The sequence below is a fragment of the Carcharodon carcharias genome, chromosome 15 (genome assembly GCF_017639515.1).
Source record: "Carcharodon carcharias isolate sCarCar2 chromosome 15, sCarCar2.pri, whole genome shotgun sequence".
Lineage (NCBI taxonomy): Eukaryota > Metazoa > Chordata > Chondrichthyes > Lamniformes > Lamnidae > Carcharodon > Carcharodon carcharias.
The window spans coordinates 127,502,408-127,519,750 of NC_054481.1; positions in this window are offsets into that span (position 1 = coordinate 127,502,408).

A 17,343-nucleotide genomic window follows, 5' to 3' on the forward strand; every position below is an offset into this window, starting at 1 on the left:
ATTGTCACATGAGGGGACATGTAAGAGCACCTTTTTTTCTATTTTTAGTATTGTTGACACTAGAGGCGATCTCCCTGAGGCTGCACTTAGCCTCAGGGAGATGAGTCTGCTTTTTTGTGCGCATGTGCAAAAGAGCGCACTCTCGATTTTAGGGATTCCCCTGCCCACACAGGGAGCACATAGCACTTCCATGTGGATGTCACGGTGGGTGGACCTTAATTGTCCCACCCACATAAAATGGCACCCTGCCTCCGATCGGGGGTGCCGATTGGAAGCGCGCCATCAACAACCCCCCAACAGGGGGATAATTCTGCCCCATGTTTCTTAACTTCTCCTGGCTGGGTGAAACATTTCACTATTTTTCTATTTTTCTTTAGTTCTGATGACGAGTCCTACTCTGTTAACTCTGTCTCCCTCCCCACAGATGCTGTCAGACCTGCTGAGCTTTTCCAGCTATTTTTGTTTTTATTATATATTATATATAAAACATTTCACTCCCTCGTTTGAACTCAAGCTAGCCTGGATTATTGAAAAATGCAAATGTTCCCTTTGCACCTTACATTCTAAACTTCCCCCAGGTTTGCCTATTTAACATTTCAAACTTAGCTTATCTTCTGATACCATCAAAGCCTTCAGGCCAGTTGCCTTTAATTCAACTAAATCCCATACATACAGACACATAGATGCAGACCCCACTATTACTCTACAATAAATTCCAATAACGTTATGAAAATTATTTTATCTTCCTGACATAACACTCGTGTGAAGCACCTTGCACCATATTACTAAGGCACTATATATAATAGATGCAAGTTGCTGTTATGGAGTTTGCAGAAATGCCAAGACATGCAAGTGGGCAGAACCATGGAAGCTGAAATTCCATACCGATAAGTCTTTGCATATCAAAATTGTTTTCCCCAGTCACCTTGCCAATCAGGAGTCCCATTTCATTTTTAAAGATTGTGACTATCTGGGACCTCCGCTAACAGCTGATTCCCCCACAAATCACTCAAAACCCTTCCTTCATTTTCTTTCTAATCTTGATTTTCTTTCTGGTAACATAAATTTGGAATGTGTAAAATAAGGAATTAATAAGGTTAATGTGAAATAAATGTATTCCGCAATAGCATGATTGCATTTATCCATCCGGCTATCCCTTGTGTTTTTAAATGCCTCCATTAAAATGTTGAATTCAAGGCCTAGACCCTCTCCCACAAGCCTGGGCTTGGAGTTGATATTTTTGCCCAGAGTTACGGTGCTGTGACTGAGCTTGAATTGTGTCGTCTGAACGTGTGTAGTGTGCTGAGTTACCCAGGGTAATCAGTACCAACTAATAGTTTGGACTGCTGCCACTTTTTTCATGAGCTTATAGCAGATTCTGCTCAGTTGCTTTTCAAAATTATTAGACATGCTAGAGGACAAGTTTCCCAGGTAGAGTTTGCGATGTGTATTTTTAAAGAGATGCTGTCAAAAAGTGAGAAAAAATGTCAGTGAACTGATCCCACACACACGTCGTAGCTTTTACGCTCTATAAACTTCAAAAACAATATTAAATATTGCCGAAAAAGGAAGACACGTTGAGCGGGTTCGGTGGCAGTGGGTGGGAAGCGAGCTGCTGCCCGCAATCGGCTCCGCTCTGCGATCCCACGCAGGGCAGGCTGATTAAGGCCCGCCCTGGGTGGATTGCGAGCGGCAGCGCTCAGTGCAGGCGGGGGTGGGGTGGGGGGGGGAGGAGGGGGGAGGACTGGGCCCGGCGCGCAGTTCGAGAATGCGCGCGATAGAGCGTTTCAAACTCCTCGAGGCACGGAGCTGCCTCAGGGAGACTGACGCGCTTTTTGAAAAAAAAAATTAACAAGTGCAGTAAAAATTCAATGAAACGTGTCCCCTCACGTGACTGTGTCACATGGGATGGGAACGTGTTTTGAATTTCAAAAGCAAGTTTTTTATTTAATTTGTAGTAGCTTTGGGAAAGCTCATACCGCTCATGGATGAGGTTTAAAGGCCGCCTGACCTTTTCGCCTGGCCCCGCCAACCGTTAGGTTGGACAGGTAGTGTAAACTTCAACTTAATTACCTTCTTAATGGCCTCAATAGGCCTTTCAATTATCGGCGGGCGCCCGCCAAGCGAAACATCGTGACGGTGCGCGGTGATGTCGGGACACATGCCCGACATCATCACACATCACTTTACGTTCTGGTGTGTTGGGTGCGTGCCACGCGCCGAAGGGAGAATTCTGGTCGTGGTGTCAAAACTTTTTGCCTTGCACTCGTCAGGACAGATTTGCAAGAATACCAAATCTCAAAGGGAACAGCAATTTATACTTCATTATACTTTATAGAAGAGGGTGCTGATTGGTTGGCAAGTTAATATTGAAAAGATATCAAAGTTAAAAATTTAATAATATTAAAAGATGTGCAGAAACCGGAAGAGGTCCAAAGGTACTTTTTAAAAGTTCCTTAAAGTTGCTTTGTGAGCCAAGGTGAGTGAGAGGGTTTCTCCAGGCCTTTTGAGGAAACTCGCAGACACTTCCTCCTACCTCTCCCTGGACCATGACCCCATCACTGAACATCAAGCCATTGTTTCCAGGACTGTCACTGACCTCATCTCCTCTGGAGATCTCCCTCCCACAGCTTCCAACCTGATAGTCGCCCAACCTCGGACGGCCCGCTTCTACCTCCTACCCAAAATCCACAAACAGGACTGTCCTGGCAGACTGATCATGTCAGCTTGCTCCTGCACTATGGAACTCATTTCTCATTATCTTGACTCCCTTCTCTCTCCCCTTGTCCAATCCCTTCCCACCTACATCCGTGATTCCTCTGACACCCTACATCATATCAACAATTTCCAGTTCCCTGGCCCCAACCACCTCCTCTTCACCATGGACGTCCAATCCCTCTACACCTCCATCTCCCACCAGGATGGTCTGAGGGCCCTTAGCTTCTTCCTCGAACAGAGGCCCGAACAATGCCCATCCACCACTACCCTCCTCCGTCTGGCTGAACTTGTTCTCTCACTGAACAATTTTTCCTTAAACTCCTCTCACTTCCTCCAAGTAAAAGGTGTGGCTATGGGTACCCGCATGGGTCCCAGTAATGCCTGTCTCTTTATGGGGTATGTGGAACATTCCTTATTCCAGTCCTGCTCAGGCCCCCTCCCACAACTCTTTCTCCGGTACATCGATGATTACTTCGGTGCTGCTTCATGCTCTCATCTGGACCTGGAAAAATGTATTAATTTTGCTTCCAATTTCCACCCCTTCATCATTTTCACATGGTCCATCTCTGACACTTCCCTTCCCTTCCTTGACCTGTCTGTCTCAATTTCTGGTGATAGACTGTCCACCAATATTCATTACAAGCCTACCAACTCCCACAGCTATCTTGACTACTGCTCCAAACATCCCACTTCCTGTAAGGACTCCATCCCATTCTCTCACCTCTGTCGCATCTGTTCTGATGATGCCACTTTCAAAAACAGTTCCTCTGACATGTCTTCCTTCTTCTTTAACCAAGGTTTTCCACCTACAATGGTTGACAGTGCCCTCAACCGTGTCCGGACCATCTCCCGCACATCTGCCCTCACACCTTCCTCTCCCTCCCAGAACCATGATAAGGTCCCCCTTGTCCTCACTTATCACCCCACCAGACTCCGCTTTCAAAGGATCATCCTCCGCCATTTCCGCCAACTCCAGCATGATGCCACCACCAAACGCATCTTCCCTTCACCCCCCTGGTGGCATTCCGCAAGGATTGTTCCCTCCGGGACACCCTGGTCTATTCCTCCCTCACCCCCTATACCTCAACTCCCTCCCACAGCACCTTCCCATGCAACCGCAGAAGGTGCAACACCTGCCCCTTCACTTCCTCTCTCCTCACCGTCCAAGGGCGCAAACACTCCTTTCAAGTGAAGCAGCATTTCACTTGCATTTCCCCCAACTTAGTCTATTGCATTCGCTGCTCCCAATGCGGTTTCCTCTACATTGGAGAGACCAAACGCAGACTGGGTGACTGCTTGCAGAACACCTCCGGTCTGTCCGCAAGCATGACCCAGTCCTCCCTGTCGCTTGCCATTTCAACACTCCACCCTGCTCTCATGCCCACATGTCTGTCCTTGGCCTGCTGCATTGTTCCAGTGAAGCTCAACGCAAACTGGAGGAACAGCACCTCATCTTCTGACTAGGCACTTTACAGCCTTCCGGACTGAATATTGAGTTCAACAATTTTAGATCATGAACTCTCTCCTCCATCCCCACCCCCTTTCCGATCCCCCTTTTTTCCAATAATTTATATAGATTTTTCTTTTCCCACGTTTCCATTATTTTTAAGTGTATTTCCATCCATTGTTTTCTCTCCACCTTTTAGCCTATTTCGATCCCTTCCCCCCACCCCACCCCCATAGGGCTATCTGTACCTTGCTCGTCCTGCTTTCTACCCTTAATTAGCACATTCCTTAGATAATATCACCACCATCAACACCTCTTTGTCCTTTTGTCTGTGACATCTTTTGGTTATCTCCACCTATCACTGGCCCTCTATCCAGCTCTACCTGTCCCCTCCCCCCCCACCCACCACTTAAACCAGCTTATATTTCACCTCTTTTCTATTTTTCCTTAGTTCTGATGAAGAGTCATACGGACTCGAAACGTTAACTGTGTTCCTCTCCACAGATGCTGCCAGACCTGCTGAGCTTTTCCAGCTATTTTTGTTTTTCTTTTGAGGAGACCTTGGATTTCCCTCGCCTTCCCCCAACTACAATCCCTGTCAAGTTCCCTTCCTGAAGACTCACATTAACATTGGAAACTGTTTCCAGAGGTTCCCTGTGACCATCTCCTGCCCCCTGACTTTAATGGCCAGGCACCCTTTCCAAACAGGCGTCCAAACTGTCGGGTCAGGGAGTTGGCTAGGGAGCCCATTAATGAGGTTGAGCGTCTCCGCTTCCGGATGGGCTTATATCTCACGAGTTCACCTTCCACCTGAGATGTAGAATCAACCTCAAGAGCTGCTAAGACTCCTTGGCTTCATTCAACTTTTTTTTTCCAATTAGTTCAATAGCAATCATGGAGTCCCATGCGTTGGCCATTTTTTTCTTCCTTTGTCAATACTATGCACTAGTCAATATTAAATTTCATCTGCCTTTGCATTTTGTAATTCCTTCTGCAATTCCCTTTGATTCTGCTGCCTGCCCTGGCTTGGCATCATCTGCAATTTTTATTACTTTGCACTGAGTTGTCTGAATACGAGACAGTCTTGTAAATTAGAAACACTAGTCACAACACTGAAGCCCTGGGGCAGCACTTCACTCAGAATATCCTTGTCACCGCAACTCCTCCAACAAGCACCCTTTATTTACCGTGGAGAGAGAAGCAGAGTTCATGTTTTGAGTCCAATATGACTCTTCGGAACCGAAGAAGAATCATATCAGACTCAAAACATTAACTCCACTTCACTCTCCACAGCTGCTGCCAGACATGCTGAGCTTTTCCGGAATTTTCTGTTTTTAATTCTGATTTCCAGTATCCATAGTATTTTGATTTTATCCCTTGTTTGCTACTCTTCAGCCAGTTTCTTATCCATTCACGTGATTTACCTTGAGCTCCTACACTATGTGCTTAACCAGTAGTACTTAACAATCTGTCATGTGGAACTTTTCCAAATGCTTTTTGGAAGTCTAAATGCACCATGTTGGGATGTCACTTCCTCGGGCATCCAATAAGGTTTGTCATGCAGGATCTTCCTCTTTAAAACCTTGAGATACTATCTAACCAGTGGGATTTATTAGCAGGTACAGGGATTGGCCAGATATTTGAAATGAGAAAGGGCTAGGGTAGAAGTTGAAGCAAGGGCTCAATTGAAGGAGAAGAGCTAGTGGGAAAGGGGTTGAGGAGGCATTTGGAGTGGAGAAAGTACACATGATTGAGAAGCGGGTAGGGAAAAGACACTTGGGCCACAAATTACATGCAACCTTCACCCATGGCTCTGTTAATGGTTTATTACCCTTCCATATCATGCCATGCCACCCATCCCCCTCAACCTGAAGAGAAAAAAGAAGGAAGATAGAAGGACAGATGTAGAAGAGGAGACAAGAGAAGTAGCAAACCAGACAGAGAAGAAAGAGACTATTCTCTACTGATTGTTTGCATTGCCACAGAAGATCAACTAGCTGAAAAGGAAACTAGAGGTGGCGGTGGAAAATATTTATTGAATGGAGTTGAATTAGATGAGGAGGGACTGAAAAAGATTTGGGAGTGGTGGTAGACTCAACTCTGACAGTGTCCACTTGTTGCAAAGCAACAATTAATAAAGCAGACAGAATCCACCACCTTAAACATTCACTCCCTCCACCACCAGTGCACCGTGGTAACAGTGTGGGCCCTCGGCAAGAAGCACTGCAGCAATTTGTCAAGACCCATTCAATAACATTTTTCAAATTCACAACTCCTACTGTCGAGGAGGACGAGTATACCAGGTGCATGGGAACACCACCACCTTCAAGTTCCTCTCCAAGTCCCACACCATCCTCACTTGGAAATATATCACTGGTCCTTCACTGTCACTGGATCAAAATCCTGGAACTCCCTTCCAACAGCACTGTGGGTGTACCTGCTCCATTTGAACTGCAGTGTTCAAGAAAATGGCTCACTAGCACCTTCTCAAGGGCAATTAAGGATGAGCAGTTTGTGTTGCCAGCAATGTTCGTATCCCACAGATGAATAAAATATGCGAAGGTATGTCGCCAAATCACACCAATCAGCTGATGCTGCCATGACAAAACACACATCAGATTGCAACTAGAATGCTGCACTGAGCACTGGCCATTGAAGTAAAAGGAAGCATGTGCCTCATGGTTAATGTATTAGACAATACTGCTCTGTGGGATACAGAGTACCAGAAATAATTTTATCGTCGTCCATGCTTGTGAATGTTTGTGCACTAAGAAACCATTTGGTTGTTGACTTACCTCAACAGTATCTTGATCATGTTCAATATAGCCAGATTTTACCCAATTTAATCCTCTTGGATTTTTAAGTATGATATGTTGTGATTGAGAAGATTAATGCATTGCTCCATTGCATCTCAGATCAATATTGATCTGGCCACATTGTGAGCAATATTTTCCATACAGTTGTTGGTTAACTGTGATGTTAATTTTGTTCATAAATATATATCAGGTGGACATGATTCCAATAAATTATAAAGATTTTCTTTTTCCCACCTATTTTTTTTAAAAAAATTTTTTAAAAATCTTTTATGCTCTCCCCACCCCCACTAGAGCTATACCTTGAGTGCCCTACCATCCATTCTTAATTAGCACATTCGTTTAGATAATATCACCAACTTTAACTTTAACACCTATGTGTTCTTTTGTACTATTATTGTTGACATCTTTTCATGATCTGCTTCTATCACTGCTTGTTTGTCCCTACAACCACACCCCCCCCTCCACTTCTCTCTCTCTCTCTCTCCGCCCCCCACCCACACACCTTAAACCAGATTATATTTCAACTCTTTCTTGGAATCGAACTCAAGTTCTGTCGAAGGGTCATGAGGACTCGAAACATCAACTCTTTTCTTCTCCGCCGATGCTGCCAGACCTGCTGAGTTTTTCCAGGTAATTCTGTTTTTGTTTTTGTTTTGGACATGATTTCATGCTGCACAAAGCTATTTTCAAATCCTAAACTTAGATGGGACATTTAGCCCCTCAAACCTGTTTCGCCATTCATAGAGACCATGGTTGACCTGCAGCCTAATTCCAGATATACATCCATATCCCTTAATAACTTTGGCTAACAAAAATCTATCAGCCCTCAGATTTAAAACTTATAATTGGTCTAGCATCGATTGCTATTTGGTAAGAAAGCTTCAAACATCCATCACCCTTTGCATGAAGAAATGTTTACTAACTTCACTTTTGAAAGGTCTGGTTTGATTTTTTTAGACAATGTCCCCAGTCCCTAGACCACCCAATCAGTGGAAATTGTTTATCTCCAACTGGGAACAATCAAGTTTGCCAATGTGGCCATTTGTCTAGCTAAGCTGATTTACTGAAAGGGAAAGACCATAAGACCATAAGACATAGGAGCAGAAATTAGGCCATTCGGCCCATTGAGTCTTCTCCACCATTCAATCATGGCTGTTAAGTTTCTCAAACCCATTCTCCCGCATTCTCCTCCATTCAAAAGTCTTTGTGAACTTAACACACTGGCTGTTCGTGCTACAATGATATTAACATATGCCGCATCCTAGGCATGCGGGAATAAACTGACCTGATTTCGGCCTTTAGATTACACAATTTTGCTTCCTTTCTTCTCAGGGGCCTTGCTATGGAAACGAACTCAGCAAATGGGTTTAAGTTTCTAAAAACGTTTCAAGGACACAAGGAAAAAAGATGCTATGTGCAATTCCTATTGATTTAAGGCTGTCTTTGTTTAATGAAGATATCAAAAGGAGTTTAGAATTTAGTCACTGGGTTCAAGCAAAGTTATTCAATAACAACACTTCACTGAGAGAAGAGCTTAGCTTTCTCTATTCCTATTGATTAGATACCTGAATGTTCTTTATGGATCTAATCCAGTAAAATGAACTTGATATTCCTGTTAATAAAAACAAAAAACTGCGGATGCTGGAAATCCAAAACAAAAACAGAATTACCTGGAAAAATTCAGCAGGTCTGGCAGCATCGGCGGAGAAGAAGAGTTGACGTTTCGAGTCCACATGACCCTTCGACAGAACTTGAGTGAGTCCAAGAAAGGGGTGGACTCACTCAAGTTCTGTCGAAGGTTCATGAGGACTCGAAACGTCAACTCTTTTCTTCTCCGCCGATGCTGCCAGACCTGCTGAGTTTTTCCAGGTAATTCTGTTGATATTCCTGTTACTGTGATTTTGCCCCCATTGGTTAGGTGGCTACATCCATGTTCCATTCTGTAAATCTGTTACAAAAATATTATCTAGAAGATCATCGCATAAAAGGAGATCATTGAGCTATGCATGTAAACATTTGACAATCATAAAAGTACTAAGTGTTCTTTGGTTTATTCTGTTGCCATGCAAAAATTAGTCTTTTTCCCAGGAGGGGCATGGCAATATAGCTAATCCAAGAGAATCCCTTCCCCCTGGTCAACTGGGACAATTTCCGATTGCTTCACCGTTTGCTTCTGCTGGTTCTCTAACTAAGCAAAATGCAATTTCACTTATAGAAGGAGAGGCTTAGCAAGGCTCCAGCCAATGCCAAAACTGTGAAGTGATCTGCTTCTCCTAATACATCACATGCTTATTGTGAAATTTAGCGTTGCAGAGAAAGACAGTCAGGCTTTCATTCAAATGTTTCAATAAATATTTCCCCACCAGCCCCACTAGTTTCCTTTTCAGCTAGTTGATCTTCAATGGCAATGCAAACAATCGGTAGAGAATAGCCTCTTTCTTTCCTATCTGGTTTGCTACCTCTCTTGTCTCCTCTTCTACATGTTTGCACAGGGAAAGAGCTCTGAAGGTAATCAATAAGGTACTCTGAAGGTAATAATTCCTGCAACCTGAGTCCTACTTCTCAAACATCGTAAATCCAACACAATGCACAGGCTGTAAAGTTGTAATACTGTAACTCATCAGTGCTTAAGGAATGTTACCCTGAGAACAATGGTCAATGAACTTACCCAGTATTGCTACAGCCCCAAGTGATGTCATGTTCTCAACACATGCAACAACTTGTTCTTGCTCCTGGTACAAGTAGAATTTGTTTTATTCTGTTTTTAGCATTGCATGGGATGAGACTTTTCTCGTCTGTTAAGTGCCGAGGTATATCATTATCATAAAAACAAAAAAACTGTGGATGCTGGAAATCCAAAACAAAAACAGAATTACCTGGAAAAACTCAGCAGGTCTGGCAGCATCGGCGGAGAAGAAAAGAGTTGACGCTTCGAGTCCTCATGACCCTTCGACAGAACTTGAGTTCGAGTCCAAGAAAGAGTTGAAATATAAGCTGGTTTAAGGTGTGTGGGGGGGACGGAGAGAGAGAGAGAGAGAGAGAAGTGGAAGGGGGGTGTGGTTGTAGGGACAAACAAGCAGTGATAGAAGCAGATCATCAAAAGATGTCAACAACAATAGAACAAAAGAACACATAAGTGTTAAAGTTGGTGATATTATCTAAACGAATGTGCTAATTAAGAATGGATGGTAGGGCACTCAAGGTATAGCTCTAGTGGGGGTGGAGGGAGCATAAAAGATTTTAAAATATTTAAAAATAATGGAAATAGGTGGGAAAAGAAAAATCTATATAATTTATTGGAAAAAAAAGGAAGGGGGAAACAGAAAGGGGGTAGGGATGGAGGAGGGAGCTCAAGACCTAAAGTTGTTGAATTCAATATTCAGTCCGGAAGGTTGTAAAGTGCCTAGTCGGAAGATGAGGTGTTGTTCCTCCAGTTTGCGTTGGGCTTCACTGGAACAATGCAGCAAGCTAAGGACAGACATGTGGGCAAGAGAGCAGGGTGGAGTGTTAAAATGGCAAGCGACAGGGAGGTTTGGGTCATTCTTGCGGACAGACCGCTGGTGTTCTGCAAAGTGATCGCCCAGTTTACGTTTGGTCTCTCCAATGTAGAGGAGACCACATTGGGAGCAACAAATGCAGTAGACTAAGTTGGGGGAAATGCAAGTGAAATGCTGCTTCACTTGAAAGGAGTGTTTGGGCCCTTGGACGGTGAGGAGAGAGGAAGTGAAGGGGCAGGTGTTGCATCTTTTGCGTGGGCATGGGGTGGTGCCACAGGAGGGGGTTGAGGAGTAGGGGGTGATGGAGGAGTGGACCAGGGTGTCCCAGAGGGAGCGATCCCTACGGAATGCCGATAGGGGGGGTGAAGGGAAGATGTGTTTGGTGGTGGCATCATGCTGGAGTTGGCGGAAATGGCGGAGGATGATCCTTTGAATGCGGAGGCTGGTGGGGTGATAAGTGAGGACAAGGGGGACCCTATCATGTTTCTGGGAGGGAGGAGAAGGCGTGAGGGCGGATGCGCGGGAGATGGGCCGGACACGGTTGAGGGCCCTGTCAACGACCGTGGGTGGAAAACCTCGGTTAAGGAAGAAGGAGGACATGTCAGAGGAACTGTTTTTGAAGGTAACATCATCGGAACAGATGCGACGGAGGCGAAGGAACTGAGAGAATGGGATGGAGTCCTTACAGGAAGCGGGGTGTGAGGAGCTGTAGTTGAGGTAGCTGTGGGAGTCGGTGGGTTTGTAATGGATATTGGTGGACAGTCTATCGCCAGAGATTGAGACAGAGAGGTCAAGGAAGGGAAGGGAAGTGTCAGAGATGGACCACATGAAAATGATGGAGGGGTGGAGATTGGAAGCAAAATTAATAAATTTTTCCAAGTCCCGACGAGAGCATGAAGCAGCACCGAAGTAATCATCGATGTACCGGAGAAAGAGTTGTGGAAGGGGGCCGGAGTAGGACTGGAACAAGGAATGTTCCACATACCCCATAAAGAGACAGGCATAGCTGGGGCCCATGCGGGTACCCATAGCCACACCTTTTATTTGGAGGAAGTGAGAGGAGTTGAAGGAGAAATTGTTCAGCGTGAGAACAAGTTCAGCCAGACAGAGGAGAGTAGTGGTGGATGGGGATTGCTCGGGCCTCTGTTCGAGGAAGAAGCTAAGGGTCCTCAGACCATCCTGGTGGGGGATGGAGGTGTAGAGGGATTGGACGTCCATGGTGAAGAGGAAGCGGTTGGGGCCAGTGAACTGGAAATTGTTGATGTGATGTAAGGTGTCAGAGGAATCACGGATGTAGGTGGGAAGGGACTGGACAAGGGAGAGAGAAGGGAGTCAAGATAACGAGAAATGAGTTCTGTGGGGCAGGAGCAAGCTGAGACGATCGGTCTACCGGGGCAGTTCTGTTTGTGGATTTTGGGTAGGAGATAGAAGCGGGCCGTCCAAGGTTGGGCGACTATCAGGTTGGAAGCTGTGGGAGGGAGATCTCCAGAGGAGATGAGGTCAGTGACAGTCCTGGAAACAATGGCTTGATGTTCAGTGGTGGGGTCATGGTCCAGGGAGAGGTAGGAGGAAGTGTCTGCAAGTTGACGCTCAGCCTCCGCAAGGTAGAGGTCAGTGCGCCAGACAACAACAGCACCACCCTTGTCAGCGGGTTTGATGACAATGTCAGGGTTGGACCTGAGAGAATGGAGTGCAGTAAGTTCAGAGAGACAGAGGTTAGAATAGGTGAGAGGAGCAGAGAAATTGAGACGACTAATGTGGCGCCGACAGTTCTCAATGAAAAGATCAAGAGAAGCTAAGAATCCAGAGGGAGGGGTCCAGGTGGAGGGAGAATATTGGAGATGGGTAAAAGGATCCGTTGAACTGGGAGAGGACTCCTGCCCAAAGAAGTGAGCCCGGAGACGAAGACGTCTGGGGATCTTCCTCCCACAGCTTCCAACCTGATAGTCACCCAACCTCAGACGGCCCGCTTCTACCTCCTACCCAAAATCCACAAACAGAACTGTCCCGGTAGACCGATCGTCTCAGCTTGCTCCTGCCCCACAGAACTCATTTCTCGTTATCTTGACTCCCTTCTCTCTCCCCTTGTCCAGTCTCTTCCCACCTACATCCGTGATTCCTCTGACACCTTACGTCACATCAACAATTTCCAGTTCACTGGCCCCAACCGCTTCCTCTTCACCATGGACGTCCAATCCCTCTACACCTCCATCCCCCACCAGGATGGTCTGAGGACCCTTAGCTTCTTCCTCGAACAGAGGCCCGAGCAATCCCCATCCACCACTACTCTCCTCTGTCTGGCTGAACTTGTTCTCACGCTGAACAATTTCTCCTTCAACTCCTCTCACTTCCTCCAAATAAAAGGTGTGGCTATGGGTACCCGCATGGGCCCCAGCTATGCCTGTCTCTTTATGGGGTATGTGGAACATTCCTTGTTCCAGTCCTACTCCGGCCCCCTTCCACAACTCTTTCTCCGGTACATCGATGATTACTTTGGTGCCACTTCATGCTCTCGTCGGGACTTGGAAAAATTTATTAATTTTGCTTCCAATCTCCACCCCTCCATCATTTTCATGTGGTCCATCTCTGACACTTCCCTTCCCTTCCTTGACCTCTCTGTCTCAATCTCTGGTGATAGACTGTCCACCAGTATCCATTACAAACCCACCGACTCCCACAGCTACCTCAACTACAGCTCCTCACACCCCGCTTCCTGTAAGGACTCCATCCCATTCTCTCAGTTCCTTCGCCTCCGTCGCATCTGTTCCGATGATGCTACCTTCAAAAACAGTTCCTCTGACATGTCCTCCTTCTTCCTTAACCGAGGTTTTCCACCCACGGTCGTTGACAGGGCCCTCAACCGTGTCCGGCCCATCTCCCGCGCATCCGCCCTCACGCCTTCTCCTCCCTCCCAGAAACATGATAGGGTCCCCCTTGTCCTCACTTATCACCCCACCAGCCTCCGCATTCAAAGGATCATCCTCCGCCATTTCCGCCAACTCCAGCATGATGCCACCACCAAACACATCTTCCCTTCACCCCCCCTATCGGCATTCCGTAGGGATCGCTCCCTCTGGGACACCCTGGTCCACTCCTCCATCACCCCCTACTCTTCAATCCCCTCCTGTGGCACCACCCCATGCCCACGCAAAAGATGCAACACCTGCCCCTTCATTTCCTCTCTCCTCACCGTCCAAGGGCCCAAACACTCCTTTCAAGTGAAGCAGCATTTCACTTGCATTTCCCCCAACTTAGTCTACTGCATTTGTTGCTCCCAATGTGGTCTCCTCTACATTGGAGAGACCAAACGTAAACTGGGCGATCACTTTGCAGAACACCAGCGGTCTGTCCGCAAGAATGACCCAAACCTCCCTGTCGCTTGCCATTTTAACACTCCACCCTGCTCTCTTGCCCACATGTCTGTCCTTAGCTTGCTGCATTGTTCCAGTGAAGCCCAACGCAAACTGGAGGAACAACACCTCATCTTCCGACTAGGCACTTTACAACCTTCCGGACTGAATATTGAATTCAACAACTTTAGGTCTTGAGCTCCCTCCACCATCCCCACCCCCTTTCTGTTTCCCCCTTCCTTTTTTTTCCAATAAATTATATAGATTTTTCTTTTCCCACCTATTTCCATTATTTTTAAATATTTTAAAATCTTTTATGCTCCCTCCACCCCCACTAGAGCTATACCTTGAGTGCCCTACCATCCATTCTTAATTAGCACATTCGTTTAGATAATATCACCAACTTTAACACCTATGTGTTCTTTTGTTCTATTGTTGTTGACATCTTTTGATGATCTGCTTCTATCACTGCTTGTTTGTCCCTACAACCACACCCCCCCCCTCCACTTTTCTCTCTCTCTCTCTCTCCGCCCCCCCCACACACCTTAAACCAGCTTATATTTCAACACTTTCTTGGACTCGAACTCAAGTTCTGTCGAAGGGTCATGAGGACTCGAAACATCAACTATATCATTATCAACCTGATTCACCACAATATAAGCCATTAAGGTGTCACCATGTAGTTCCACGTCAGTTATTGAGGTGCTGAAAAGGGAAATATTTGGCTCATTGGTGTCATATTCAATAGTATGCAGCTGCTTAAGACAAAACCAATCAATTCTCTTCTTGTAAACTATTGCAACCTTCTGAAGGGATGAAGTTGTACATAAATCATTGTCACAAATGAGGAAAATGGTTTCCAGGTGAGGGGTTTAGGAATTCAGGAAAGTTGTACAAATGGAGCTTGTGAAAATCTGTTGCATCTAAGTGAGCTTAGGTCAATTTTTCTGGATTTAATTAGATTTAAACTTGGCCTGAACTTCAAATGAATATAGATTTAGCATCGACTTGTTTGTAGAGCTCGCAAGTCTATTTCCAGTCAAGTAGGTCTCCAAAGTATCTTTCACACATTTCTAAGGTGAGTAACCCTTCAATAAACATCCAGGTATGTTGGACTAATTGAAGGAAAATGGTGCTTGATGTTCATTTAACCTAAATTTAAGTAGAAAATTATTTGAATTTTTATTCAGCCTGTAATGTAAAGAGGTTTATTTTTCTCTTTATAATCTTCTTGGTTGGTGATTGTGTGAGGGGATCAATTTCCATTGCTAATGGTCAATACCATTACAATGGGTAGAGAGAAGGTTACAGAAAGAAAATTGTTGCTGTCTGCAATACTTATATCTGAACTCTGTGAAGTACGTCAGAAATTTGTCTCTGACTCCAATTTGTAAGTATTACATTTTAATCCTGATTCCTCCAAAAGTAAAGTCGGAATGATGGTGGGAAAGCTGTTTAGAAATGATAATCTGGGACAAAATTAACTCTCACCTGGACAAATGTGAATTAATTAAGGAAAGCCAGTATGGATTTGCTAAAGACAAATTGTGTTTAACCAATTTGATCGAGATTTTTGATGAGGTAACAGAAAGGGTTGATGTGAGGTAATGGTGGTTAATGTGGTATACATGGACTTCCAAAAGACATTTTGATAAATTGCCGCATAATTTGCGATTCCTCAGATGCTGAAGTAGTCCATGTCCAAATGCAGCAAGGCCCAGACAATATCCAGTTTTCAGCTGATAAGTGGCAAGTAACATTCACACCACACAAGTGCCAGGCAATGACCATCTCCAACAAGAGGGAATCTAACCAGCACCCCTTGACATTCAATGGTATTACCATCGCTGAATCCTTCACAATCAACATCCTGGGGATTACCGTTGACCAGAAACTGAACTGGACTAGCCATATAAATACTGTGGCTACAAGAGTAGATCAGAGGCTAGGAAACCTGTGACAAGTAATTCACCTTTTGACTCCCCAAAGACTGTCCACCATCTACAAGGCACAAGTCAGGAGTGTGATGGAATACTCTCTATTTGCCTGGATAAGTGCAGCTCTAACAACACTCAAGAAGCTTGACATCACCAAGGACAAAGCCGCCTGCTTGGTTGGCACCCCATCCATAAAAATTCATTCCCTCCACCACCAATGCAGAGTGGCAGCAGCGTGCAGGAACTCATCAAGCTATGTTCAACTGTGCCTTCCAAACCCACAACTCCTACCATCTAGGAGGACAAGGGCAGCAGACACATGGGAAACAGCCACCTGCAAGTTCCCCTCCAAGCCACTCACCATTCTGACTTAGAAATATATCGCCATTCCGTAACTGTTGCTGGGTCAAAATCCTGGAACTCCCTCCCTAACAGCACTGTGGGTGTACCTACACCACATGGACCACAACGGTTCAAGAAGGCAGCTCACCACCACCTTCTCAAGGGCAATTAGGGATGGGCAATAAACGTTGGCCTAGCCAGTGACACCCACATCCCATGAACAAATAAAAACATTTTTTTGTGGTGGGAGAGGCCCATGCCTATGTGGGAAAACCAACAGCTTTAGCTGCGCGGGCTGGTGTCGGACAAGGGAGTGGGGAGGGGGTGCGGGGAATCTCCTTTGTGAGCCTTCCTGGATCCATCGGAGGCATCCCCCGTTTAATCATCCTCCCCCTGGTCTCTTGAACCCAACGCCTCCCCCCTCAACCCCCTCGCCAAGGCCCCCCACCTCCAGACATACTTGGGCTCCTCAGCATGCTGGGACCGGCTGTAGTCCCAACGGTGGCCACCGCTCTCTGCTGGTGCTGCTGCGATTGCAGGGCTGCCGGCCTTCTGATTGGCTGACAGTTCTCTATGGCGGGACTTCAGCCTGAGAAAGGGGCGGAAGTCTCGCCTTAAAGCAATTATTGCTGCTCTCAGTGTTAAATGCAGCAGGGCAGCCACGGAATCACGATGGGATGGCCTCCTCCCAACTTTTTGCCACCGGGGTGGGGCATTGGTAGGGGCTCCGGCAACCTTGGTTCCAGAGATGAGGGACTTCAGTTATATGGACAGAATGAAAAGCTGGGGTTTTTCTCCTTCGAGAAGAGAAGGTTAAGAGGAGATCTGGTAGAAGCGTTCAAAATCATGAAGGGTCCGGACAGAGTAGGTAGAGAGAAACTGATCCCACTGGTGTAAGGGTCAAGAACCACAAGACGCTGATTTAAGGTGATTGGCAATGGAACCAATGGCGACATGAGGAAAAGCCTTTTTATGCTGCGAGAGGCGAGGATCTGGAATGCACTGCCTGAAGGTGTGATGAATCACAGCTTTTAAAAGGGAATTGGATATGCAATGAGCAAAAAAATTGCAGGGCCACAGGGAAAGTGTGGGAGAGTTGGACTAGCTGATTTGCTCCTGCAGAGAGCTGGCATGGATATGATGGACCGAATAGATTCCTTCTGTGCTGTAACTGTGCTGTGCTATGATTCTTTTGTTCTATGGACACTAAACATCCAATATTGGCATTCATGTGGT